General features: G+C 42.6%; 1 long non-coding RNA gene and 7 other non-coding genes across 8 annotated transcripts in view; 4 read left to right on the top strand and 4 right to left on the bottom strand.

The window, feature by feature from the left end:
- The window catches only part of LOC145362544 (uncharacterized), a 538,269-nt gene that overhangs the window by 433,606 nt on the left and 79,119 nt on the right, over positions 1 to 25,544 (top strand). The gene's annotated exons all lie outside the window — the stretch shown is intronic.
- trnaq-cug (transfer RNA glutamine (anticodon CUG)) lies at positions 2,669 to 2,740 on the bottom strand. Its single transcript has one exon. It is a non-coding gene; the product is annotated as a tRNA-Gln (tRNA).
- trnag-ucc (transfer RNA glycine (anticodon UCC)) lies at positions 3,762 to 3,832 on the top strand. The gene has a single exon. It is a non-coding gene; the product is annotated as a tRNA-Gly (tRNA).
- On the bottom strand, positions 7,641 to 7,713 carry trnan-guu (transfer RNA asparagine (anticodon GUU)). The gene has a single exon. It is a non-coding gene; the product is annotated as a tRNA-Asn (tRNA).
- trnai-uau (transfer RNA isoleucine (anticodon UAU)) lies at positions 8,426 to 8,498 on the top strand. The gene has a single exon. It is a non-coding gene; the product is annotated as a tRNA-Ile (tRNA).
- On the bottom strand, positions 22,503 to 22,575 carry trnar-acg (transfer RNA arginine (anticodon ACG)). The gene has a single exon. It is a non-coding gene; the product is annotated as a tRNA-Arg (tRNA).
- Positions 23,957 to 24,029, bottom strand: trnaf-gaa (transfer RNA phenylalanine (anticodon GAA)). Its single transcript has one exon. It is a non-coding gene; the product is annotated as a tRNA-Phe (tRNA).
- trnat-ugu (transfer RNA threonine (anticodon UGU)) lies at positions 24,914 to 24,986 on the top strand. Its single transcript has one exon. It is a non-coding gene; the product is annotated as a tRNA-Thr (tRNA).

Consider the following 25,544-nt stretch of genomic DNA (forward strand, 5'->3'; position numbering starts at 1 on the left):
ATAGAGAGATTCACTCTGTCAGCCCACGTTGCAGCAACACTGATTGTGTTTATAAGGCACAGTGTAAAGGAAACTATCTTCTGCCTACAATATCCTGCATCGGCATCGGATGAAGCAGAGCCTTTGCTGTTTAGAATTACCTGAAACTCGTCAGTGACAGACCAGTTTATGAATGAAGTCACCGAGGTCTCCTCCTTCTTCACTCATTCTGTCTCTGGATGTTATCCTGAAAAGGCAGAGATGAAGGTGTCTTTACACAGATGGGTCACTGGGTGTCGCAGTGGCTCTTTCACTGAACGGCCTTCAGTTCAACCACATCCCACACATGACTGCGGGAACATGCCTGTCCGGGAAAGGGGGAACCCTGTAATAGGGAAAATGGAGCCGAGTGGATGGGTTTTGGAGCACGGAATTAAGCCAAGGCAGAGACAGTTTTTTTTATTTAAAATTTATTTAAAAATTCAGAGAATATTTTACAGTGAAATTATATTTTAAAGTTAGAAAAGTGAACATAACGATCGAGCTTCACATTGAGAACAGAACAAATGCACAGGGAATCCGTCAATATTTGTACATCTGTTACATACACCACAAAGAGAATACAGACCTTAATAGAAAGGAATTAACAGATGTGAATAAGGAATGAGAAAAGTTACTTATGTATACATGAAATTTAAACTACGGGAAAACTATTAACCACAGTTGCATTATAACAAAAAGCAAGCCTCGTATTTTTCACACTAGAAACTGAAATAACGTCTACGATTGTCTCAGTTACAGATTCAGAATGATAAACTGAGAGAATAGAATAACCGAGGGCAGATATTGCGTTTGAGTCACAGAGAGATCTTGATAATCAGCCCAGAGTCAAAACATTTAACCCATCACTTGATCTGTAAAGTAAAGACACAACAATGAAGCAGATGGTCCTGATGTGGGGCATTAATATTGAAGTTTTTATTCATGGAATGTTGTCATTGGCTGAACATGCCATGGTTGAATCAGAATCTGTCATTTTGCAGGAGAAAGCTATTTCTGTGTAAGTGGCCTGGTGTGAAAACTAAAGTAACAAATACAGCGCGGATAAAGTAAATTCTAAAACATGCTGGTGGGTAAGCTGGTGGTTAGAGTTTGTATTTTTCGCTGCTGTTTAGATTTCAGGTCTGAAATTGAAGATTTATTCCTCTCATCCAAACTCTGAAAACAAATGTGAGTTATTGCCTGGATGAACATATAAAACAAAATTTTGCCTCGAGTCCTGGAGTGCAGATCCTGAGCAAATTCAACGGGAGGTTCTCTTGTCATTTCTGGCAGTAAATTGGGAAGAGACGAGCTTAAGGACAGTTTAAATGATGTCGGTCCTTTACAGCATGTTACTGTGTGCAGCTCATTGTGTTTCTGAAGTGAGATGATTTCTGTTTGTTACTCAGTTCAGACAGGAATGCGCACAGTGAGAATTATCCACTGTCACAATCTCCTTCCAGCCTTGAGCACGGAGTTAAGCTTTGAAGCGTTTGATGTTTTGCTAAAGTAATTCAGGGTTTTGTTGCGACCACATTTGGAATAGTGTGTGCAGTTTGGAGTTCCAGGAGAGCACTACTTTCTGTGTAAAAATCTGCCATGTACATCCCCTTTAAACCTTGCCCCTCGCATCTTAAAGCATGCCTTCATCGGCCGGGGCATTTTCTTGCTGAACATTATCTGAATCTCGACGTTACACCCATAGTATCTTCGCTCTGGCCTCGGCCTCAAATGCTTTGTGTCAAATAAGAAATGATAAATTGTTTGATGCATTGCCAGGAAAGAAACGTTCCTATTTTGACACCTGCACATATCAGCAAGTCATCCAGTCTACAAGACAAATTAATAGGTTTAGGTGCAGACTAACATAGTTAATCAACATCTGAAACATGCTAGGGTGAGGGAAGTCTGTATGATTTCAGTTTGGTGCTGAATATTATCAGAATCTCCATGTTACAGTCATATTATCTTTGCACTGACCTCAGCTTGAAATGTTTTCTCCAAAATTAGAAATGCTGAGTTTCATGAAAAAATTGACAAAATTGTGTAAATTCTCAAAGACATGTTGAATTTTGTCCAAAATGTATTTGAGGTTAGCATTTATTTAATATCCTAATCTTATTGAATGATTTTTTTTCCGAAATAATAACGTAAAATAGTCGGTTGCTGTTCATTAGCAATCTCCTAACATTACTTTCTCCAGAGAAGCTGAAAATATGCTTGCCAACATTTGTCTGAATAAGTATAAAGATATTAAATACTTTTTTCATCGAAAGTAACAAGGAATTTATGAACACCTTTTAAAGGTTTGGACTAAGCCAACCAAGAGTCGAACCTGGAATCTTCTGATCCGTAGTTAGCCACTGCGCCACTGGCCCACATGTAATCATCAGGATAGTTGTTACGTATTAGCTCGATATTTCGAAAGTTTCAGGCACAAGAACTGTCAGAAAGTTTGCTTTTACTTGTGAGGAAAAGGTCCATTATTGAGATTGTCTTTATTCATTTACTATCAATCCTAATTGCCCTTGAATTGAGTAACAGCAGTTCAAGGGCTGTCAAATTTTTCTCTCGATTAGAATTTGGTGATAAACTTAAACGAAACGCCCTTCAGCCAATCCATCATCTGTATTTGCAAATTAAAACAAGGCTCTGCCGAGATTTGAACTCAGATCGCTGGATTCAGAGTCCAGAGTGCTCACCATTACACCACAGAACCCAACACATAGGCACAGCCTGAAAATCCTGAATCAATACTTGTGCCAATTTGAACAGCAGGGAGAAATATCAGTCCCGTTGCACAATTATTCATATTTATATTTCCCTTGCTGGTTCCTCCTGTAAAAATGAGTAGGCTACTTTCCACTGCATTAAATTTCACTGTAACTGACCACATTCAAACACCAATGTTTGCATCGAACTGACATAAACCTTACTGCACTAAATCCACTGAACAACATCAGCTTATCACAGCTCTGCTTTCATCGCACTGGAAGCCAATGTGAAAATATAAACATTTTCAAATCTTAACAGACAGGAAGGAGTGTGTGAGTGCGGACAATCAGGCAGATGGGATCCTGGGGGTCTCGTGGTTAGGATTCACCGCTTTCAGATGTCACAGACTGGCCTCGATATATGAAGATTTAATGCATTTTTTAACATAAGAGTAAAAAGCTTTAGGGTTTTCCTTTATCCGGCTTGCCAAGGACTTCTCATGCCTCCTCCTATCTCTCCTAAGCCCTATTTTTTTAACTCATTCCGAGCTAACTTGTAACCCTATATAGGTGTTATCAAGTGTTGACAGTGGAAGTTTGGCCTGGTGTCACACTGGGTACCAGCTTTGAAGAAATGTTGCAACTTAAAGCTTTTGCAGAATGGCATGATGCGTATTCTATTGATATGAGTTTAGTGTAAGAGACAGTGTGCAAATAATTTGAACAAGTTTTAAGCGTGTTTAGACTGATGTGGTGAAAGCAGAGGCAAATTTGGGAGAATGAGGCGGTGTGAGAGGGGGATTGTTGCAGAGTCCTTGTGTTTTGGAGGAAGGGTGAAAGTTTGAGATGCGGTTGTGAATGAAAGGAAGGTGTTGAACAGCAAGAGAGGCTTGTGCGATGTTACGTGTGAGATTTGAGTGAGAGCATTTGTGGGCATTTGGGGAATGAAAGGACAAAGTAAGGAAATTACAATGCTGCTGAGTGTGAAGGAAGAGAGAGCATGTGGGGGTGATACGAGCAAGAGCAGCATTGGTGGTTCAGTGATAGAATTCTCGCTTTCCACGCGGGAGGCCCGGGTTCGATTCCCGGCCAATGCAAAGCTTCTTCTTTCTCCGTTCACTCTGTATATTGAATCGAATCTTCAGCCAATATTGGGGGAAAACAAGAGAAATATTAAGTCTTGGAAGTAAATCCTGAGGGAAATAGATCGCTATTTTCGGAAGGAGGTGCAGTTGTGAATGGTGTTGTTGATGATTGAGTGGAAAGTATTGGATTGTTGGGCTCCTGGTGGTCAGTTCCCTTCCCTCCCGTTGAATTCCTGCCTGTGATAAGAGACATGGATTCATTTTACCTGCCCGTTCATCGGAGAAACACACTACAGCAGTGCTGCAGGATCAACGGAACTAAAGAGACTTGTATGGAATTGTAAACAGTGCCGTCATGCTGCAGTTCTGGAACAGGTTTTCAGAAATAAAATTGTGGTCACTGACACACTAGTTTAGAATATATGTAACTCCTGCTGTCTCAGTGTCTGTGGCGCAATTGGTCAGCGCGTGCGGCTGTTAACCGAAAGGTTGGTGTTTCGAGACCACCCAGGGACGGTTTTCTGCTATTTTTCTCACTATCAGCATTCACGGGTAAACAATTGCCTGCTTCAACTCATTGAAAAGTTTGGAACTACGAGAGAAAATTTGGTAGTGTACAAGCTGAGGCATTGTATATACCTCTGATTCTGTGTGTGCCCTTGCATCTTTCGAGTTACGAGCATCTCTATATGTCTGCGCCTGAATCTAGCGTGCCCCTACATCTATATGTGTCCCTGAATCTGTGTATGCCCCCCTGTTTCTCTGTAGGCTCCAATACCTGCGTGCGTGTGTGTGTGCGTGTGTGTGTGTGTGTGTGTGCGTGTGTGCGTGCGTGTGTGTGTGTGTGTGTGTGTGTGTGTCCCTGTAAATGTCTGATTCGTTGTGCCTTTTTTAAGACTAAACCGTGAAAATGTCTGACAAACGAATTATAGAAGGCAGAAATGTTTACTCACTAAGATTCTGAATTTGATTACCGTCTGAAAACTGCTTCGAATGTACAATTTGAAGTTTCAAATAATCCCAACTTCAATCTCCAAACATTATCTCCCAATGGGAAATGAAGAACACGATTTATCTGCGGTGTCTGGTTATAAAAAGGGCGAATACGCCAGCCGAAAGCCTTCTATAAACTCCAATCTCGGACAATATCGTTCAATATTCATATTTCAGTAACCGGTTCGCAGGCTCACAAGCACCAGCGCCTGCAGTTACAGTGGTCCGCCAGCAGATGGTGGTGTTGTATCACTTTAATCACGAGGTTCGTGCAGCAGGTTTGAGGAATAATTATTTCCCTGTTTCCATGGAAAGGGAACAATTAGTTATGCAATGGCGTTAATATCTCTGTGAGTAACATTCACAGGGAAATCTGGCCAAGGATAGCGAATTTAATACTTGCCTTCCGGCTAGTGAACATGTCGATTACAAGCTAATTATCGTGTAACCTTGCATTTTAGTGATTTAAAGATTTGTCTATTCTCTCATCCAGACATTATCAAATAATATTTCATTATAATTGGACACATATCTACTTTTCGCTGGATTTTCTATTCCTTGGCGCTCATTTTTTTTCCTTCGTCCGTTTAGAAATCCAGCCGAACCCTGCCTCTATATTGCGTCCTGTGTATATTTAAAATGTAGTTGCTTGTTATAATGTTTAATTCAGCACAATTCGGGCTCGAACTCACTCTGATCTATAACACACACTGTAAATTGCATGAGCGCCTCAAAATGGCTAACTGTGCACTGATTTGAGTTATTAGCTCATTATCCCAATCTCACTGTCGAATGCTGACACGGGATTTTATTAAGTGTAATCGCAGACAATCGAATTTTCTGTTCCGAGCTGCAATCTGACTCTGAATGTAACTCAATGGGAGTTTGGGGCTAGTATTTCATGGACATTATCATCTCAGTATCCATCATAATTTCCCATGCCCTCCGCACCCCCCTCCCTCCACACCCCCAACCCCTCCCTCCCCCCCCCCACATCCACCCCCTCCCCTACAAACCAAAACCCGTCGCCCCCCGTGCCCCCCCCCTCGCCCCGGCCGCAAACCAACACCATTTATTAATCTCGATTCCACGTCTTCAGTTCACCATCATTAGTTTTAATAGTGACATTTATCAATGAGTTGGAGCGATGGAGGGTGAGAGGGCGGGGCTAAATACGCGGGGGTTCAGTGAGGTTTCAGAACTGGTGGAGTCACCAACTCCCACCCACTTTGACACGGTGCTACTCCATTCTGGAACGGGATTGATGATAAACTGTCAGCTAAACAGAACATTATACTCACCATGTAATCAGTTTCTGGAGGTGAATGTATTTGAAAGCAAAGGAAGGGAATATCATTTACTGCAGATGATAGAATGACTGTGTGACTATATCTGTAGTGACAGTGACCTGGGGTGAAGCAATGGAGACAGTAATGATGATCAATGAGATACAAATCTCAGATATCACAGCAGAACTGTGAAAAGCTCATGTTGTTCAGCAGATTTCCCACAAAAAGCTATAGAAGAGGCAGAGGCTACGAATGATCTTTGAGTGTGGTGAGCTACAGTGAAATGTAATGTAGTAGAATGTATTATTATTCATTTTGACAGGAGGAAACAGCAAGGGATTGCTGGGATTGGGCCAATGGGTTTATTTTGTTTCTCCAGGCAGTTCAAACTGACTCAATGATCGCTCCTGTTTTCCATGAGGAAGGAATTTCATCCCCTCCTAAATCTTGTGCTGGTCGGCAACAATAAAATCTACATTCCCTGACCGGGAATCGAACACGGGCCGCGGCGGTGAGAGCGCCGAATCCTAACCAGTGGACCACAAGGGAAGGTGTGGACGAGTACCTTAATCTGACCGATACATTGCAGCATTTTTCAAATTCGCAAGAAAGGCTTGTCGAGGAAAAAGAAACTCATGTTTAGATAGAACAGGAATGATTCGTTCAGCCAACAGCAAATTACAGTAGATGCTGAAACTTAAAAGAACAACTTAAAATGCTGGAAAATCTCACCAGGCATGACGGCATCTCTGGAGAGAGAATGTAAGACAATGTAATTGAGTCTAAACTGCCCTCTGAAATGGCCCAACAACATAGTTAGTTCAGTGGGAAATAGGGATGGACAACAAATGCTGACAATGAAATCTATATTGTGTTAGCAGCATTTATGAAATAATTAATAATTTTCATTTTGTTTCATTTCATGTCAGACAGGGTGACATATTCGGGGCTCTTCTTATTTAAAACCTCAGCCCTTTAACTATTGAGACAGTTATGGTTCAGTCAGAGAAAAGTGATCCACTGTGATCCAAAAGAAGGAATTTTAGTTGCTGCAAATCCCACCTCAAAACGGAAAATGTTGGAAGATTCATCAGTTTCAACAGCTTCTGTGGAGAGGGAAAGAGAGTGAATGATACAGCTTGCTGACCTTTGACCCTAACTGGAAGAAATTGATGATTTAATGGTTTTCAAGTAAGTACAGAGTCAAGGAAAATAGAGAGGGAGAGGAGGAAAGAACAAATAGTCTTTTGATAGGATGGAAGGCTGGCGTGATTGAATTACAATGGAGATGATTGTTGTTTCCACTGACACAATCTCGCAGATCTGGGTTTAAATCTCATAATAAATGGGAACAAAACCTCTCGCTGAGTTCAGCGCTTAGCTCACCGCCTTCCAGTGATCTGGAGGCAGTTTTCATTCACAACTGTGAGATGAACAACGGAGAAAAGAGAGAGAGACTTAGTTTGAGCCGTGGCACTCCTGGAGGAACGGTGATCTGGAATTCACCCAGGAATGAGTCAAAGTTTTAAAAACATTGACGCCCAACGTGGGGCTCGAACCCACGACCCGGAGATTAACAGTCTCATGCTCTACCGACTGAGCTAGCCGAGCACATGGATTATGGGGCTTTCCGTAACCTAAAATGCATGGAGAGACTATGGCTTTTCTATTTGGTGTCTCAGTTTGTTCAGATTTCAACGTTTACATTGAATCCCCAAAGTTTCTATCCATCCCTCTCAGTCATCAATTACATCATTCACATCTTTCAATTCTGAGCTTCACCTCTCCCAAACATTCCAAAATCCTCTTACATCATTCACCGTATTTTTCCTTTGTCCTTAATAATTTAGCCAGGGGAGGGGCCGGGGGGAAACCCTCTCAAGATTTTCATGTCACACTGTTCCCCTATTTCAAATTTTTCAATAAGATCATCTCTGATTATTCTAAACTCCAGAGCGATCAGACTCATCCCACTGAATCTCTCCTCTCAGGAGAAACACAGAAATCAATCGCCCCACAGCGTCTGTGAAGGGAACAACATCTAAATCTTCCGGCTGGATGAACTGGCATCGGAGCTGGAGAAGTCAGAGATGTAACACTAACGATAACCTGTGAAGAACATACATGTCAGATACACAACATACATGTCAGATACACACACAGCACACATGTCACATCACGTCAGTTTCAAGTTGCGTCTTTTAACTTCCTGTTCTCCACCTCAGACATTTCCCCATTCATCAAAAATCTCCCACCTCAAACCCCATCCTGCTCCTCAACCCACTGATAATGTTACTAGTACCGCAGTCAGCTGGTAGCATTTGGCTCCAGAGCTCAGTGGTTAGGGCACTGGTCTTATAAACCAGGGGTTGCGAGTTCAATTCTTGCTGGAGCTTCCACGCAAAGTTTAGCTAACATAAACTGTAGGAAAAAGCAGTGGACTTGTATCATAACTGAAATGAAGCAGTAATACTCCAGCTTTTAAGAAAGTTCACCGTTAGAAAAAGCGAGAGGAGGACAAACGGAAGAGAGGGCTTGGATGTCTCTTAACGCCCCAACTTCTATGGGCCACCAGAAGGTTCTCGGTTTTAAGGAGATCACCTAGTTACGAGGGCCAGCGCATCCTTTGAAATAATTCTCATGGAAATATAAACAACGTTGAGTTAGGTCCATTATGTGAGATTAAAAGTGATAATTTGTGACAGGTGAATGGCAGAGTTCAGGAAATTTCAGCCACTCCCACTCAAAATTGGATTTGCGTTTCATAACGCCACCGAATGTACAAATATACGTGTTAAATATACATCTCCAATCTCTAGTCACTATCTCCCACGGGAAAGAGAAATAGAATTGTACCAAGTGCATTGTCAAATACTGCCACTGAGTTTTACTAAATGCAATCACTGCCACTCCAACATTCTGTCTCAAGCTGCCGTCTCGCACCGACCGTAAATCCATGGAAGTTTAGTGCTAATATTTGAACAAAGAACAAAGAACCACACAACACGGGAAACAGGCCCTTCGGCCCAATGAACCCACGCCGCATTTCAACATTATGAGTGCCCTCCTCTACCCATGACCTTTGTCTACACCTACTGGGGAAGATTTGCAACCACCTTTGCCAAATAATCCATTCATCCATGAATCTCTAGTCCAATCTGTTCAATTCACCATTGCTAAATCCAATAATGAACACTGTGCGAAGTGGGCGGGACTGTTTGGGCTGAGGGTCGAGCTGAATGGGAGGGTGGGGGTGTGGTGAGCTGGGGTGGAATTGTGAAGAGAGTTCACGGGATTTGAGTTTTGAGATTCATTTCACTGAGGGAGTTGTGTTGCAGCTGAAGTGAAATGCAAACATCCGCGCAAGTTAACAGAATGGTACAAAACTGGAGGTCAACATGATGTCCAGGCTGGTTCATTAGTATTAGCTGATTTGAATCTGGATTTTTTCTGGACTCAATTCATTTTCTTATTTGTTTTTACAATTTCAATACACTTTTTAATCAGAATTGGTGGCACAAAATATGTCTACACTGTGTATGATTCACTGAGATATTGTTTTGTGCAGAACACAAGGTAAACACACTGTTCTAACAAAACATCTGTTTATTCTGTAAGTAATTTTACAATTGCAGTAAATGGAGATCTGATCACATTCTTTCGATCCTCTCTGAATTGTGTCTGGGTCACTGCGTAAATGTATGTATTGGTGCAGCAACTCAGAAGTTGGAGCATAAATCCTAATTCCCGCACAAATGCAGGAATATAGAAATGAATTAAGTTTAAATTATACAATCGATCACAAAAGGAGTAGAAAAGTAAAACTGACCACAGTAGGATAAAATTTCCTGATAGAGCAAACAGTAAGATAATGGATTTTCTTCTCTTCACTGTCTCTGGGTCCTTTGAACTATCCATACGCTTGTGGCTCCAAAGTCTCCTGCGGAATTTGGTCGACCCTAGAATGTGTGTAATGGTGAAAACATTCAGCAACAGAATCAACAAAAAAGGAATGAACGGTGTTAAAATATAATGCAGATTTTCAACTGCTCCCCATGCTGCAGAATAGAGGGCATCAAAGTCTACATAACAAAAATGAGGATTATTCTGAAACTCATATCTATCACCATACATGAAATACCAGAAAATGTTCTTTACACTGAATAGCACACTCACAGTTCCGAGAACCACTGTTGCAGTTTTCTCAGTGCAGTATTTTATTTTCAGCTTCTGACAAGTAATAGCCACAAATCGATCAAAGGTGAATGTGACAGTGAACCAGACAGAGCAATCAGTGACTGCATAAAGCAGCACAGCATGGATATTACATATTTTAATGTGGTAAATGATTACAAATTCAAACTTAATGGGAATTTGCCTCAAAATGAGATCGATAATAATGACCAGTAGATCCGCTGCTGACATGGAAATGAGGTAACGTATCACACTTTTGGAAAGACCACACTTCCCTCGTGACAGGATAAGAATCGTCAATACATTCACTGTAAGGAAGAGAAACACAATTTACTCGTATTTTAGACTGAGCACAAGAGAAGCAATCTCTCAGGATCCTCGGGAACAGCTGAAACATTTTTATTAAATCCACCCCAGAATAGAATGAGTCCACCTATTCTGCTCGAGACAACGTTCACAGCAGAAAAGCCCCGCAATGATGTAGCCGGACGCCACATTCATCAGTTCATAAAATCTCCAATTTGCTGCCTTCTTCAGATTTGTATATGGGGGAAAATGGTGCCAGTAGGTTTGGAGCAAATATTTCTGGCCTGGATGACTCTGCTTTGATTGTGCTGAAGGCTGTGCAGTTGAAAATGTTGAATCAGCTGATTTGGAATTGATTGTGAATCATAGGTGGCAGTCTCTGGGTTGCTGCCTAGTACCAGAAGGGCTAGGAATAACGAGATCATGCAGCTGAATGCATCGTTGAGGGATTGGTGCAGGGTAGAGGGCTTTACTTTTGTAGACCACTGGGAGGTATTTATGAGAGAAGGGCAACTGTGTAGGAGTGATGGGGAGAATTTGAATGGGAGAGGGACAAGTGTCTTAGCAGGGAGGTTAGCTGGGGTGTTTAGGAATGGTTTAAACTAATAGGGAGGGGGTGGGGATGTGGCTGATAGCTCATTAGACACTGGGGCCGGGAGTGAGTTGGGTGAAAGGAAAATTATCAGGGAGAAGGAGGTTCCGAGGGACACTGGTGGGTTGGACTGTGTCTGTTTCAATGCGAGGAGTGTGACAGGAAAAACGGATGAGCTTAGGGCCTTGATGTTTGTGAGGAAGTTAGATGTGGTGGCAGTAATGGAGACGTGGTTACGAGAAGGTCAGGACTGGCAGCTGAATGTTCCAGGGTATAAGTGTTTTAGGTGTGACAGAGGAGGGTTGAGGAGAGGTGGAGGGGTGGCACTGTTAGTAAAGGAGAACATCACAGCAGTGCAGAGGGAGGAAATATGAAGGAGTTAGGGATTGAGTCGCTGTGGGTGGAGTTGAGGAATAAAAAGGGAGAGATTACGATGCTAGGGGTATACTATAGGCCACCCAACAGCCCGAGGTCAGTGGAGGAAGGTATTTGCAGGTGCAGATAGGTGCAGAAAGAATAAGGTGGTTGTAGTGGGTGACTTTAATCTTTCTGGAGTGGATTGGAAGGGGCCTAGAGCTGGGGGTACGGAGGGAGAGGAGTTTGTAAAATGTGTGTCGGAAGGGTCCCTAGAGCAGTACGTAACTAGCCCGACTAGGGAGGGGGCTATACTGGATTTAGTGTTGGGTAATGAGCCGGGGCAGGTGGTTGAGGTAGAGGTAGGCGAACATGTGGCTAACAGTGACCACAAGTCCGTCTACTTTAGCATAAAAATGGAAAGGGATGAGTGCCGTCCGAAGGGGAGGGTGCTGAACTGGGGGAAGGCGAGCTACAGCCGGATTAGGAGGGAGCTGAAGGACACTGATTGGGAGGGACTGTGAGCTGGCAAGTCCACGGTTGGCAAGTGGGAGGCTTTTAAGGGCAAACTGAAAATGTTGCAGGAAAGGCATGTTCCGGTTAAGCGGAAGGATGGGAAAGGTAGAATTAGAGAGCCATGGATTACAGGAGGTATCGAAGACTTGGTCAGGAAGAAGAGGGAGGCGTATTTTAGGTCAAAGCAACTGGGAACGGAGAGTGCGCTGGAGGAATATAGAGAGAGTAGGAGGGAGCTAAAAAAAAGGGGGAGTTAGAAGGGCGAAGAGAGAGCATGAAATGGCTTTGGCTGATAGGATTAAGGAAAATCCAAAAGCATTTTACTCCTATATTAGGAGCAAGAGACTGGTTAGAGGGAAAATTTGTCCTCTTAGGGACAAAGGAGGGGAGTTATGTATCGAGTCGGAGGGAATGGGGGAGATCCTGAATGAATACTTTGCGTCGGTATTCACGAAGGAGAGGGGATTGGTGTCGTGTAGTGTCTTGGAGGGAGCTGTAGATCAGTGGCAGGAAATATCCATTACGAGGGAGGAAGTGCTAAGGCTTTTAGGTAGCATAAAAACGGATAAAGCTCCGGGGCCTGATGGTATTTATCCCAGGCTGCTTAGGGAGGTGAAAGATGAAATTGCTGGGCCTCTGACGCAAATCTTTGTCTCTTCTTTGGACACTGGTGAGGTCCCAGAAGACTGGAGGGTAGCTAATGTTGTACCGCTGTTTAAAAAAGGTAGTCGGAATAACCCTGGTAATTATAGACCAGTGAGTTTGACATCGGTGGTAGGAAAATTATTGGAAAAAATTCTTAGGGGTAGGATGTATGAGCATTTGGAGCGTTGCGATCTGATTAGGGATACGCAACATGGCTTTGTTCAGGGGAGTTCTTGCCTTACGAATCTGGTAGAATTCTTTGAGGAGGTGACAAAAACGGTTGACGATGGGCGAGCCGTTGATGTCATCTATATGGATTTCAGTAAGGCGTTTGACAAAGTCCCTCACGGTAGGCTGGTAGAAAAGGTTAGGGCACATGGGATACAAGGACAGGTAGCTAGGTGGATTGAAAACTGGCTGGGCAATAGGAGGCAGAGAGTAGTTGTCGAGGGGACCTTTTCGGGCTGGAGGCCAGTCACCAGTGGTGTGCCGCAGGGCTCAGTACTGGGACCTCTCCTCTTTGTAGTATATATAAACAACTTGGAAGAGAGCGTACGTGGTGTGATCAGCAAGTTTGCGGATGACACCAAGATGGCAGGATTGGCGGATACCGAGGAGGAATGTCAGGTGACACAGCAGCATATAGATAGGTTGGTATATTGGGCAGATAGGTGGCAGATGGAATTTAATCCTGACAAATGCGAGGTGATGCATTTTGGAAGGAATAATGCAGAGAGGAGCTACGTGATAAAAGGTAGACCGATTAGGAGTATAGAAATACAGAGGGACCTGGGAGTGCAGGTTCACAAGTCTCTGAAGGTGGCGACACAAGTAGAGAAGGTTGTGAGGAAAGCTTATGGAATGCTAGCCTTTATAGGAAGGGGTATAGAGTATAGGAGCTGCCGTCTAATGCTTCAGTTGTACAGAGCGTTGGTTAGACCGCATTTGGAGTACTACGTCCAGTTCTGGTCACCTTACTACCGGAAGGACGTGGAGACTCTGGAGAGAGTGCAGAGGAGGTTTACCAGGATGTTGCCTGGCATGGAAGGACTGAGTTACGAGGAAAGGTTGGAGAAACTGGGGCTCTTCTCCTTGGAAAGACGGAGATTAAGGGGGGACATGATAGAGGTATATAAAACACTGAAGGGAATAGATAGAGTCAATAGTGGTAGGCTGTTCCCTAGATTGGGGACAATTACGAGAGGTCACGATCTAAGGGTGAGGGGGGAGAAGTATAATTTGGATATGAGAGGAAGATTCTTCACGCAGAGGGTCGTGGGGGTATGGAACGCATTGAAGAGTAGGGTGGTGGAGGCAGGCACGTTGCACTTGTTTAAGGTTTACTTAGATAGACACATGAGCGAAACAAGGATGGAGGGTTATAGTAGAGGGTATTAAATAGGGTCAAAGCCTCGGGACGACACCGGAAATGTAGAATTACATGTTAACGTTTTTGTCTTTTTATTCCGCAGGTGGAGGTCCACCTCGTTGTCCAACGAGGGGCATGCACACGGTGGGTCGTGCGTGGGCTGCTCTTGGAGGATCCGGGAGTGGCCTAGTACTTCGTGTCGCTGTGTGTGCTTAATCCTGGACCAGCAGACGGACACCACAACAGCTCAGTGACTAGCACTGCTTGCTGTGCAGATGCATGGATTTGGGCCTGTGTCTGTGGGAGATTGCGCATTCTCTCTGTGGTTGCGTGGGTTTCCTCCGGGTGCTCCGGTTTCCTCCCACACCCCAAAGATGTGCTCTTAGGCTGATTTGGTGTACCAAATTGACACTACTCTCCCCTGAATCTGGCTAAATTAGGGGTTCCACTCACATACACACAGGGCAGGGTAGGTGTAGGGTGATGTGGCGGCGCGGGCTCGTTGGGCCGAAGGGCCTGTTTCCCGTGCTGGGTTGTTCTTTGTTCTTTGTTCTTTATCAGGAGGTACTCCAATGCAAAGTGGAGGAACATCACCTGATCTCCTGATTTGGTACTTACTGCATTCCGGGCTGAACAATGAGCTCAACAACTTCAGAGCATCTCTTTTCCTCCATCTTAACCCTATTTCCTGTTATTTTGTTTCATTTCATATATCGTATTTATTCTTTTTTCACTATTATATATCTTCATAATTTCCATTTTACCTTGTTTATTTAAAATCTCACTTTCTATCTTGTTTCCCCCCACTCCCTCCACCCCACTCGGGCCTTCTCTTACACTTCATTTATCCTGCCATTTACACATTCTGATCTCCTAATGGACAACCAACAACACCTTTCTTAGCCATGCTCACTACCATTGAAATTCTGCCTATTTTTGTATTTATATGTGACACCTTTGTCACCCACCACACACATGTATCCCTCACCGTCACAGTATCAATCTCGTCCAAATGTCTTTGTCTTCAGCTCTGACAAAGGGTCATCCAGACCCTTCTGTGATCACTATAGGGATTCACTGATTCATTCTATATGCTGAAACACCAGGAAGCTCACATAGGAAAACAGAACATTACAGGCCCTTTGGCCCTCAATGTTGTGTCGAGCATTGTCCAAACCCAAGGTCATGCTATCCCACTCCCTATCATTCTGGAGTGCTCCATGTGCCTATCAAATAACCGCTTGAAAGTTCTTAGAGTGTCCGACTCCACTATCACAGCAGACAGTATATTCCACACCCCAACTACTCTGAGTGAAGAATCTACCTCGGACATTACACCTATATCTCCCACCATGAACCTTTATGTTATGCCACCTCACACTGGGGCAAAACTATTCACCTGTTCTCTGTGTGGTGAACAGATCCATATTATGAATTGATCCATATTAACAGACGGTGAATCAAACAGGAACCGTGGAGGTAAGCGGGTCGAACCTTCATCACTGGTCCACCACTGAGTTGGAGACATGGGAAACCCATGGATTCTCAAGATTTCAACACCGATTTTTTTTTTACGTTGGTTCTGTTTTCCTTATACATTTCTTTATTCACACATTAGTTTAGGTGTACATAAACAGGAACATATTTGAAGGATGACCTTGTGTGGCATTGAGAAATGCAGGAATTGTTGGAGTTAAATGAAACTTTCGTTTTCTATCTCATATTTTCAAATCTTAAACACATTAACAAATCATCTCAGCAGATAATTCACTCCATTCTTTAACTCAGTCCTGAAATTCCTCTGAGTCCCTGCATAAATAAACGGGTTGACGCAAGAACTCAGAAACTGAAGCACATAACCGCTTTCCTCCAAGATAAATGACCATTCACTAGTATCAGGATCTGAGAAATAAGGGACCTTTGCAATTTGGACATAGAGAATCGTCACAAAAAATAACGCATATGAGAGAATGAAACTGCCCGAGATGGCAAAGAGTAAAATAATGGACTTTCTCCGTTTCTCCATCTCTGGGTCTCTCTGTTTTTCTCCATTACTCTGTGCCCGGAGCCTGGTGCGGGTCCGATTGGCTGCGAGAATGTGTCTGATAGTCAGAGCATTGAACAGTAAAATCAGAATGAATGGGATACAGGGCATTGAAACTGTTCGAAACAAATCGTAGGCGTTCCATGCGAGGGATGTGTAAAATATTTGTTTTATAACACAGAACCAAGGTATGTTGTTAATTATATATAACGGTTCAAAAATAAAATACAGGAAGGATGTTTTCAGAGTGCTCAGTGTGCAGACGGTCACTATGACCCACGCCGCTGTTTTCTCCCTGCAGTATTTGATTTTCAGCTTCTGGCAGCAAATGGCCACGAATCGATCAAAGGTGAAAGCAACCGTTAACCAGGCAGAACTATCAATGCTTGCATGGGTTATCACAACATGAAGACTGCAGATTGGGGTGACTGACAGAAAACTGCCAGGGAAATAAATCCCAGCAATCCGGTTTAATATCACGCTGGTAATAATGACCAAGAGATCTGTCACCGCCATGGACACCACATAGTAAATTATACATCTGGAGAGACCACAGTTTCTTCGGCATAGGATTACAGCGACTGCCAAGTTAGCTGTAAAATAGAGAAGGCAGGAGAATATATGCACGGCGACATGAGAAACAAGATGTTACTTTCTCAACTCACATCAAAATGATACAAGATTGTGCATGAAACTGAAAATCTTATGACTTGATTCTACATTGCAAACTATCCCTTGTTCAGGTTTCCATTCACATGATCACAAGAATTATAAATAAGGTGGGTCTTTGACATAGAATTGCATCATGATGCAATACAATATAATGAAAGATAAGAAGATATTGAAAACTCATAAATGCACCTTCAGGAATAGTCAGCAGTTTCCAACAGAACATATTGAATATGGAATTATAAAAAGCATTCATTTCAATATTCAACTGGAAAGTTTCCATCTCGCTCAGTTTCAATAGATGCCCCACCTGGCGAATTATTCTTAAAATATTCACTGTTGAAAATGCCTGCATTAAACCAAACTCTAAATCTTCAATCAACGAAGGGGGAACTAATTGGCTTTTCTCTGAATTTACAGAGGAAATATTGAAAGGGGCTCCAAACCTGAAAATGAAGTGTAATTGCTGATGTATAATGAATCTCTGTAACTGACAGATGCAAAGGACACACTTGGAAAGAGTATTGCTCTAATTGCAGGGGTTAAAATATACAAATCTGAGTGAAGTGTATATTTGAAGATGAAGAACTCGCAAGCAGTACTGGGTCCTTTGAACCTCTCTTCTGAAATTTCTGAAACAGGCATGAAAGCATTTCCAGAATCACTTATATTCCATCCAAAATATGCCAACAGTTACCCTGCCTCCGTCAACATGGTCAAAATAATCAGAAAGGAATCGAGAGAAATGATGACTTGCGCAATGAGTGTCAAGGGTCGAGACTGGAGACAAAACAGTGCGCTTTGTTTGTTATTGGTGTGTACCAATCATTCACCAAAGCGCCGCTATTGCAATCCTCCTATATTGTCAAAAACCCGTTGATACCGAAGGTGTGTCAATAAAATCTTTCATGATATTCAGATAGCAATTGTTCGTACGAATCAATCAATTTCTCTCAATATCAACAACATGAAAGAAATCTAGAATTTCTGGATAACAATACAGGAACAGGGAGAAGACAATAACATATTTACATGTACAGGGAGGTGACAATGCGATAATTCTGGAACATCAATGATACTAATAATAAAAAGTTACACGTTTGCAATGGAATAGCTGTAACTTCCAATAGCAGCGCCAGTAATTCTGCAGAAATAGAGTGATGCTGTGGTTTCCGAGTGAAAATTCGCAACAGTTAGTGTGTCAATGTCGTAATTGAACTACATGTACAACATAATAACTTTCAAGGATCCATCTACAATTGCATTGCTGCGAAAATATAACTGCATTTCTAAATTGATTTTGCAGTGATAAATGGCAAGTTTGATGGGATCCAAAGTACAGCACAGGTCATAGACAGGCAGAACACAGCTGAATGAGAGACATTATCATGTCAATACTTTTTTCTGTTACTTGAGTGAAATGGCACTGCCTAAAACGACAACGTTCACAATTCATTCAGAAAATTGTGCCAGAATAAAGCTCTTAAAATTTATAAAATTATCCTGTGAAAGAGAACAAAATATCAGTTGACCCGAAGAATCTATATATTTTAGGGGAAAATTCATCACTCTAAATGATAGAAGTGAATGCCATGTGTTGGGGATGTGCTAGTGATAAAACTGAAAAAAAAAACGTTACAAGCTGAACAAAGACAGTACATGATAATAACAAAACTGTACCTGGAACTCCAATAGCTGCAATGACTGGGTAGTAAATGGCAAACACCAGTCCTTTTGGAGGTACATGCATTTTTATCGGAGGCTTTGTGCATGCATGGTATGACAATAAATGTTGTAACATTTATACATAACGTGAGGCTCCAGGGAAATGATTCTTTTTATATTATTCACATTTAGTGTGAAAAACAATTTCGTGCAGATGCTACCCAGCTGCTATTTATGTTTTGATCGAGTATAATTTTTTTTTTCAATGAATTCTCAAACCTCCTTGAGTGAAATACCCAGAGACTAAGGCATAATCTAGTTTCCCTGGATATTCGTGTCAGTACAGAACATAGCTGTTGGCTTCTGACTGCATTAAAAAATGCAAATAGTCCGTGGAAAACAGAAAAGAAATGTTCAAAATCCCGACCAAATGATAGGACGCATTTTAGTTCTAAAGATCTCTCATTGAGTCAACTCACGTCTAGCCATCTATAAGTGACCACGGTAAGGGCACTTAACTGTGGCTACGTTAGGAGTCGCCTTTCTTCACGATTATGTTAATTTTTGCCAGGACATTTCAATTACATCAGTTTGGCCAAGTTTAATTTCCAGTCCATCCCAGTTACTTTCAGGCCGAACGTCCCCGGCTCTGCACAGCTACATTGGATGTTGGGGTACTCTGCTCAGCATCTGTCATGTAGAATAAACGGTTCCAGTCCAACCTGGTTACAATCGGCGTGTACATGCCCAAACTGGCTTGCGTCTGTTCAATGTCGACCAGATTCATCCCAGCAAATTCTCAGGTGCCCGAGAGACCTACTTCACAAGGCTCAACTGAGTGTTGTCAGATCAAATTCAGTATGGTTATATTCACTACGGACATCATAAATCACTTAATTCTGGCAAACGCATCTATATTTTCAGGTGTCGATGTCTATTTGAAAACGATTTTTTTTCGCTGGAGGAAAGTCCAGCTCAACGAAGGTACTGCCATAATGGACTGGACAACTTCATTGAACTAATTGAACCAACATTTCCGAGTCTGAGCTAAGCTCCGAGGAAGGGTCTCCCAGACTCGAAACTTTAGCTCTATCCTCTTTCCACAGATGTTATCAGACCTGCTGAGATTTTCCAGCATTTTCAGTTTCTGTATCACATTCCAACATCCACAGTATTTTATATTTATCTTCGTTGAACTATTGGTTGGTCTGATATAAAACATAAAAGGCTTCAAATTTACAGCGTGTCTTGTCAGTGTAGTTTCCTCTGATGCTAGGGACTGGTGGAGGACTCCATTGATATTCTGCTTTGTTTGAAGTACAATCAAAAAACCGCTGTTTTTTTTTAAAGAAACATGCAAACTGTATAATGGAGAAGCGAAAGAAATTGAAGACGAAATATTAGTTTAGAGGAGACAAGAAGGGAAAAAATAATCCAGGGCTTTGACGCAGAAAGTGAGAGTCTATTTATTGGTCTTGTGAAAGAGTTTAAGAATCCAATGTTTATCATCACTCACATGGATTACAGAACATATGAATAAATCTGCGCACATCATTGTTGAGGGCACATTTCAAACGCTTGGTTCGGTTTCCTGAATGTTCTTTCGTTTCTGGTTAAGATCAAAGACAAGAAAGACTGAGGGAAAAAAAGGGAAAGTGATGCAGATGTTGAAAAGGAGCATGAGGCAAATGGTAAAGAGATTGAAGTAGGTGGGCAGCACAGAATTGCAAAGAGTGTTGATTGAATGGAGAGAAAACGGACTTTGCACTGGCCGGGAATCGCACCCGGGTCTCCCTCGTGGCAGGTGAGAATTCTACCACTGAATCGCCAATGCTACTCTAGCTAATCGCATTCAATGGGTTGAACTTCGAGAAAGCTGCTCCGACATCTGCAGTGATGACCTCAGAAATAGTTTTATCCAAGGCTTCCGAGGTGGAGAGAACTCATCGTTTCTGCAGTGCAGTGATTACCACATTCACCTAACGAAAAATTCCCTGTTGGGAAGTGGGCAGAAATATATTTTCTTCATCAATCATCAATGGATTGTTTTTGTTGTTTTTCAATTCCACCCCCGTTCTGGTGATCCCCAGATTATGAGCTGGTTAAGGGATTAGAACACTGGACGATCTTCTCACCAAAACGCAAGTACTCCAGGTGACTGTCGAACTCACAACCTCGGCATAGCCCGCTGGCTATACTGCTGTATAAGGACCGCGCGCTAACCGATTGCGCCACTGGAGAACTGCACTTCACTGACTTTTGTCAGATTATTAAAGGCTCCCGCAGCGTTACCTCCGTTAATAACCGTTATTCGAGGCCACATTTCAGACCGGGAAACAAACCCATCAATGATAATCTTTTCCCCGGCTCCACAGTGAGTGAGACAGGGAGAAGCAGCAGGATTATATCCCGCAGTCTCCAATCGCCAGCAGAAAGCGGTGACTGCAGCTTCAATCAGCGGGTTACTGCCCATCCCCGACACACAAGATCCAACCCGTTCAAACCTCCCCATACACCGAACACAAGCTCAGCAAAACGCAGATAGATTATATCCCGCTCACTGAACCTTCGAGTAGCATTTACACAACACCCGAGTGATTCACAAACAAAATTCACACCAACTTTCCAAAGCTTTTCAGTGATAAATTCCTCCATTTGGTTGAAAAGCTGAGTGTTGGGAATCTGGAAATGAGCACCATGGGATTTGTGTTATCCAGTGACTTGTTTCCCAGGGTGAGCCTCAGGTTTGTAATTCCATTTGTGTTGTATATTGAAGCGAATCTTATATCAAAATTAGAAGAAAACAAGGAAAAAAGTAAATCTTGGAAGAAATCCTGAGGGAAATGGATCACAATAATTCGGAAGGAGGTGCAGTTGTGAATGGTGTTATTGATGATTGAGTGGAAAGTATCGGATCGTTGGGCCACTGGTGGTCAGTTCCCTTCCCTCCCGTTGAATTCCTCCCTGTGATAAGAGACTTGGGTTCATTTTACCTGCCCGTTCATAGGAGAAAGGGAATAACCAACACACTACAGCAGTGCTGCGGGATCAACAGAACTAAAGAGACTTGTATAGAATTGTAAACAGTGCGGTCATGCTGCAGTTCTGGAAGAGGTTTTCAGAAATAGAATTGTGGTCATTGACACACTAGTTTAGAATATACTTGACATCGAGAGTCTCATTTTCTGTGGCGCAATTGGTCAGCTGTTAACTGAAAGGTTGGTGGTGCGAGACCACGCAGAGACGGTTTTTTTTTTACTATTTTTCTCACTAACAGCATTCATCGGCAAATACTTGCCTGTTTGCAAAGTGTCCGTGGGTGCGAAAAAAAAGCTCTCAATTGTTACCGGCTAGACAATTATCTGGTATTACCAACATTATTTAATGACAACTGACTTCAAACATATTACATATAACATTATATATATGCTTCCATTATACCATTAAAGAAATACAATTGAAACATGAACTTGTGGCTGAGCATTTGTTCCAATTCCATGTTCCTGTTTCTATTCATTACTGGATAGATCATAAATCTGTCTAACCCAAACTGAAATGTGTTCAATGATGGAACATCGGAACCTTCTGGAGTAGAGAATTCCGAAGATTCACGAGTCTTTGAGTGAAGCAATTTCTCCTCATTGCTGTCCTAAATCATCAGTGCCTTATCCTGAGATTGTGTCCCCGTGTTTGAGATTCCCGGATCAGGAGAACTAATGTTTCAGTTTTGTAATACTATTTATTGTTTCTCGTTAAAGATGTTGAGATTTTCCAGCATTTTTATAGGAGGAACCAGTAAGGGCAATGCGAGTATGAATGGGTGTTGGCCATTGAGGGGATTGCTCAACGGGATTTACATTTCTCTCTGCTATTCAAGGTGGCAGAAATATTGAACGAGGATTTTCGGTGTGCCTGTGTGGTTCCGTGGTGCAATGGTGAGCACTCTGGACTCTGAATCCAGACCATTTCCCAGAATTGGTCTAAAATTAATGAAAAATTATTTTTCATCAACACGAACATGGAGTTTTTAAAGTAAAGTGACATAGCGAGCCAGCCAGGAGTCGAACCTGGAATTTTCTGATCCGTAGTCAGACGCGTTATCCATTGCGCCACTGGCCCACAGCGAAACCACCCGCAGCACTATTTACATATCCGTCCGAAGCTTCAAAATTGGTGGAAACATGGTCAAAAGATATTCGATTTAGTGAGGAAATGTTACATAATTGAAATTTGCTATTCGCACTCGCAGTCATTCTACTTTGCCTTGAATTGAGTTAACCTGCTGTGCTGGAATTCGAAGCCTGGTTCTCAAAGCGTCATTTGCTTCTTTGCGTTATCGATCCAGCGTCAACAACATGGCTGGAAACCGCACCCCTCCCGCTAGTGAATCCACTGTTGAATATTACCTGAACACAGATCTTACAATCATATGACATTGGCTCTTACTTCAGCCTCAAAATACATTCAGGAAAAGACAAAAGTGCTGAAAATTCATGACAACACAGAGCAGGAAAGAAGATAGACCTATTCTGACTCAGCACACATTTTATCAGTTCGTTCAGTGGCTAAAAGAGCAGGTCAGAGGCTGGGAATCCTGCAGGAGTAACTTACCTCCTGACTCCCAAAAAAACATCGAACATAGAACAGTACATCACAGTACAGGTCATTCGTCCCACGATGTTGTGCTGAGCTTTGTCCGAACCCATGATCAAGATCAAGATCAAGCCATCCCACTCCCTATCATTCTGGAGTGCTCCATGTGCCGACCCAATAACCGCTTGAAAGTTCCTAAAGTGTCCGACTCCACTGTCACAGCAGTGAGTCCATTCCACACCTCAAACACTTTCTGAGTAATGAACCTACCTCGGACATCCCTCCTATATGAACCTTATAGCTATGCCCCCGAGTGGTAGCTACATCCACCCGAGGAAATAGTCTCTGAATCAGTGGAACAGTCCACCATCGACGTCGCACAAGTCAGGAGTGCGATAGAATGTTCCCCACTTGTCTGCATGATGCAGGAATCCACCAAAGGCACCTTAGACAGCACCTTCCAAACACAAGACCACTTCCACCCGGCAGCCCCCCCGCACCCCTCCAACACCACACAGACAACAGCATCACCAAGCCTCTCAGCATTCTGTGTAGCGGGAATGTTACTTGCCATTTGTCAGCTTCAAACATAAACATAAAGTAGCCTACTGCGGACTTTCGAAATCTGAAATAAAAACAGAAAATACTGGGTAATGTCAGTACTTTTGGCACTATCTGTGGAGCGGGAATCAGAACTAACTTGTCCCGTCCAAGATGGGTGTGGGCGCCTGCCATGTGGGTGTCCGAGTGGGCTCTTTCCGTGCTCTTAAACTCTGCCTTTTTACGGAGCCAGTCAGCAGAAAGCCATTTGGTATTTGGTTTGTTGCAGCTTGTGTGAACTGGTGTTTGAAGACAGTGTGAGGCAAAATGTACTGCCAATTAGCACAGAAAACCAGCAAAGTGCTCCTGCCGAAACCCGGGATTGAACCAGGGACCTTTAGATCTTCAGACTAACGCTCTCCCAACTGAGCTATTTCGGCTAGCGGGTAAGCTGGAAGCTTTCGTTTCCCAGATATCTAAGAGAGCAATGATTTCTGCCCATTCGTTAATGCATCATTTTCATCTCTCTTCAAATAATCTCAACCAAATGTCCTCAGTGATAAAAACAAATTACTGCGGATGGGAAAAGAGGAAATGCTCCAAAATCTCACAATGTCTGACAGCTCCTGTAAGGAGTTAAAAAGGCGGAGTCCAGATAACACTTCATCAAACGGAGTTACATCGATCGAGAAGACAGACAGGAACACAGGCTGAATGGCTGTTTGTCGATGTAAGCGACAGAATTACCAACATTGAGACTGCAATCCCTGCCCAGAGAATCGGTTAGGACTTTCTAACTGAGGTTCAAATCCCGTCATTTCTCATCGTGACTTATTTTTGTTGAAAATTATTGGAAACAAAGCAATGGATACAGAGATAATCAATTCATTACAAATCTCTCACATCAGCAACACTGAAGGTCCAGTGATCAGGATCGGCGCCGTGACGAGATTTCGATTCCCAGTCACGGAGCGAACCATTTTTTGTTCAATTCTTTATTTAATGAAAACACGCCTCAGAGAGTCTGTGAAGGGAACAACATTTAAATCTTCCAGCTGGATAAACTGGCATCGGAGCTGGAGAAGTCAGAGGTGTAACACTAACGATCAACTCTGAAGCAGAATCACATGACAGGCACAACATACATGTCAGATACACACACAGCACACATGTCAAATCATGTCACTTTCAAGTTGCTTCTTTTAACTTCCTGTTCTCCACCTCAGACATTTCCCCATTCATGAAAAATCCCCCACCTCAAACCCCATCCTGCTCCTGAATCCACTGATAATGCTACTCGTACCACTAGGCGATTAGAGCATCTGGCTCCATAGCTCAGTGGTTATAGCACTGGTCTTGTAAATCAGCGGTCGCGAGTTTAATTCTCGCTGCAGCCTCTAGGTAATATTTAGCTGGTACAAACTGTAGCAAAAAGACAGGTAGTAATAAGAAGTAAAACAGAGTGTTCTTATGGGGGCAGGTCAGATGCAATTTTGGAAAGCAAAACGATATTCTTCTTCGCGAAAAGAAATCGAAAGAGCAGAACATATTTGACGAGCTGAGAAATATAAATGTTGATATTAAGAATAGAGTAGATGCGTTTGTACAAGGAATGTATAAAGTTAGCATGTAGGTGCAGCAGATAATTGGAAGGGAAATTACATTTTATTCTTATTGCCGGCAGACTGGAGTTTAAAAATAACGAGGTGTTTCTGCTGCTACACAGGATTTTGTTGAAACCAGGTTGAATATTCTGTGCAGATGTGACAGTCACATTTAAAAATGTTTATGCTTTGCATTAGAAACGGTAAAGAGAATGTTAACCAGATTGCTCCCTGGGGTCAGTGAGTTGCCCTATGATGAAATTCTCTGGAGTTTAGAAGAATAAGCGGTGATCTATTTAAACTTACAATGTCCTGATTCGGTTTGATAGGATGGAGGCTGAGAGATTTTCT

The sequence above is a fragment of the Carcharhinus amblyrhynchos genome, unplaced genomic scaffold, assembly GCF_965287045.1.
Source record: "Carcharhinus amblyrhynchos unplaced genomic scaffold, sCarAmb.v2.hapA scaffold_38, whole genome shotgun sequence".
In the NCBI taxonomy this organism is placed as follows: domain Eukaryota; kingdom Metazoa; phylum Chordata; class Chondrichthyes; order Carcharhiniformes; family Carcharhinidae; genus Carcharhinus; species Carcharhinus amblyrhynchos.